Source organism: Rutidosis leptorrhynchoides, chromosome 8, assembly GCF_046630445.1.
Source record: "Rutidosis leptorrhynchoides isolate AG116_Rl617_1_P2 chromosome 8, CSIRO_AGI_Rlap_v1, whole genome shotgun sequence".
Classification (NCBI taxonomy): domain Eukaryota; kingdom Viridiplantae; phylum Streptophyta; class Magnoliopsida; order Asterales; family Asteraceae; genus Rutidosis; species Rutidosis leptorrhynchoides.
The window spans coordinates 59,243,138-59,246,804 of record NC_092340.1 but is presented as its reverse complement, the minus strand read 5'-3'; positions in this window follow the sequence as shown (position 1 = coordinate 59,246,804).

Below are 3,667 nucleotides of genomic sequence, written 5' to 3'. Positions count from 1 at the left end.
GGGTCAAAATGGCTTTGGAATGGTGAAAGGATCGGTTGACCAACTTGAGTTTGCGTTTGATTATATGTATAATGTGATAGGTACGTTACTTTGAGGTTTCGCAAGCTCGGGTATCTTTTCACAAGACTTTGAGGTGAGTGGAATAATTATATGTGTAGGTATATAATGTATCTATTTGTTGTAGCGTGAAATGTGTAGTGTCGAGGTGTTAAGACACCACGTTTCACGTGAAGAGTGTAGCATCGAGGTGTTAAGATGCCACTCGGGTGTAGCATCGAGGTGTTAAGATGCCACCTAGGAGTGTAGTGTCGAGGTGTTAAGACACCACTCCGTAAAAATAATGAGTGATGCATCGAGGTGTTAAGATGCCACTTAGGGTGATGTGCCGAGGTGTTAAGGTGCCACCCTAGGGGTTAGTGGTGCGAGGTGTTAAGTGCCCTAACGGATGTTATGAACACCGATGGCGTTTTCGCGAGCGCCGTTCCCTTGTACTATTGGTTAACCATGGTTATTTGTGTTGTAAGCATATTATATTATTTGATTTATATTTATATGCGGATGTTATGCTAGCTTGGGGGTATTGGTGAATTATAGCTTGTTATTGCGACGGTAAGCTAATGTTGTTTGCTAGCGCGTTTGCGGTTGTGTAAGTGTATGCAAGTAGGTATAATTATATATGTATTCGTATAATTATTGCATTCACTAAGCTTTACTTACCCTCTCGTTGTTTACCATTTTATAGGTTCGGTTTTGGACAAAGGTAAGGGCATCGTTTTGGACTAGAGATCCCGCTTGATGCTAGGGGGACGCTTTTGGCTTTAGTAGCTCTTGGAGTTTGACCGATAGTTGGGTAGTTTAATCCCAAACGCCATGCTCATTGTGTAGTTTGGAACTTAAACTTTTTGGTGGTCGAAACTCGTAAATTGTATTAAACTCGTAAAACGGCCGGTGTGGGCCCCGCCTGTAAAACATTGATTTTATATTTGAAACAAGTTAGTTTTACATATTTGGATGTATGGTAAAAAGCGTTTCATCTAAATGTGTCGGGAACTAGTCAATCTTTTTCGCATTTTGAGACTTTCCGGACAGTCCACTTTGGCGCGCCGCGCCCCTATATGGCGCGCCGTGCGGGTATGCTGCACAGGAAATTATTTTTTTATTTTATATTTTCGCGTGGTTTGGTCGAGGGTTGGTTTGGGTTGTTACAATCGTGAATTGAAAAGAAGAACTCTGTCTCCTTCTTTAAATTCTTTTGAACTTCTGATTCTTTTATCATGCCATTTCTTCGTTCTTTCTTTATAGATTAACGAATTTTTGTATGCTTCATGTCTTAATTATTCTAATTCGTTTAGTTGACTTAATCGTAGACGTCCGGCTTCATGTAAATCAAGATTACATGTCTTCAAAGCCCAAAATGCTTTGTGTTCAATTTCTACTGGAAGATGACATGCTTTTCCATAAACGAGTCTAAAAGGTGTGGTTCCAATTGGAGTTTTGTAGGCTGTTCTGAAAGCCCAGAGTGCATCCTCCAACTTAATGGACCATTCCTTCGGATTTGATCCTACGGTTTTTTCTAGAATACGTTTTAAAGCTCGGTTGGTATTTTCAACTTGTCCACTAGTCTGTGGATGATATGCAGTGGAGATTTTATGAGTTACTCCATATCTTTTAAGAACTTTCTCAAGTTGATTGTTACATAAATGAGTTCCCCGATCACTTATTAAAGCTTTCGGTGTTCCAAACCTTGCAAAAAGACGTTTTAAAAAGTTGACTACAACTCGTGCATCGTTATTTGGGAGAGCTTGTGCTTCCGCCCATTTAGATACATAATCAATGGCTACGAGTATATATAGATTATTATGAGATTTTGGAAATGGACCCATAAAGTCAATACCCCAAATGTCAAATACTTCACATACTTGGATGACATTTTGTGGCATTTCATCACGTTGACTTATTTTTCCGGCCCTTTGACAAGCATCACAGGATTTGCAAAGAAGGTGTGCGTCTTTGTAAATTGTAGGCCAATAGAATCCAGCATCATAAACTTTTCTTGCTGTTAGTTGAGGCCCATAATGCCCTCCTGTTGGTCCTGTGTGACAATGGTTTAATATTTTACTAGCTTCATCTCCAAATACACATCGGCGTATTATTCCATCGGGACAACTTTTAAACAGATGTGGATCTTCCCAAAAATAGTGTTTTATATCACTGAAGAATTTCTTTCGTCTTTGGTATGATAATCCTTTTTCAAGGAATCCACATACTAAATAGTTTGCATAGTCTGCAAACCATGGAATTTCATTATAATCTATCTTCAATAGATATTCATCAGGAAAGTTGTCTTGTATGGCCGATTCATTTAGAACTTCTAATTCGGGATTTTCAAGACGAGAAAGATGATCAGCGGCGAGATTTTCTGCTCCTCTTTTATCTCGGATTTCAATATCAAACTCTTGTAAGAGTAAGATCCAACGGATTAATCTTGGTTTAGCATCTTGTTTTGAAAATAGGTATCTAAGAGCAGAATGGTCGGTATAGACCACCGTTTTTGCTAGAACGAGATATGAACGAAATTTGTCAAAAGCAAAGACAATAGCAAGGAGTTCTTTTTTAGTAGTTGTATAGTTCGTTTGTGCTCCTTGTAACGTCTTACTAGCATAATATATAGGTTGAAATCGGTTTTCAATCCTTTGTCCTAAAACGGCTCCCATTGCAAAATCACTTGCATCGCACATTAGTTCAAATGGTAGATTCCAATTTGGTGTTATCATGATTGGCGCATTAGTGAGTTTCTCTTTAAGAATATTAAAAGATTTGATACACTCATCTGAAAAGATGAATGGAGCATCCTTTTCTAGGAGTTTATTCATAGGAGTGGCAATTTTAGAAAAATCTTTTATGAAACGTCGGTAAAAACCGGCATGCCCTATAAAACTCCTAACTCCTCTAACATTGGTGGGATGTGGAAGTTTAGCAATTACATCTACTTTAGCTCTATCCACTTCAATTCCTTCTTTTGAAATTTTATGACCAAGAACGATGCCTTCTTTAACCATGAAATGGCATTTCTCCCAATTAAGTACTAGATTTGATTGTTCGCATTTAATAAGCATTCGTTCCAGATTAACTAGACATGATTCAAATGTATCACCGAAGACTGAAAAGTCATCCATGAAAACTTCCATGCATTCTTCTATCATGTCGTGAAAAATTGTCATCATACACCTTTGAAAGGTTTCAGGGGCGTTACAAAGTCCAAATGGCATGCGTTTGTAAGCAAAAGTACCATAAGGGCACGTGAATGTGGTTTTCTCTTGATCTTCGGATGCTATTGGAATTTGAAAATATCCGGAAAATCCATCTAGAAAACAATAGTAACTATTTCCGGCTAATCTTTCCAACATTTGATCTATGAAAGGTAAGGGAAAGTGATCTTTTCTGGTGGCGTCATTTAATTTTCTATAATCAATACACACACGCCATCCTGTTACAGTCCTAGTAGGAATAAGCTCATTTTTCTCATTTGTAATGACAGTCATGCCACCCTTCTTAGGCACGCATTGAACTGGGCTTACCCATGGACTATCAGAAATTGGATAAATTAGACCTGCGTCTAGCAGTTTAATAATCTCTTTCTTAACTACATATTGCATATTAGGATTTA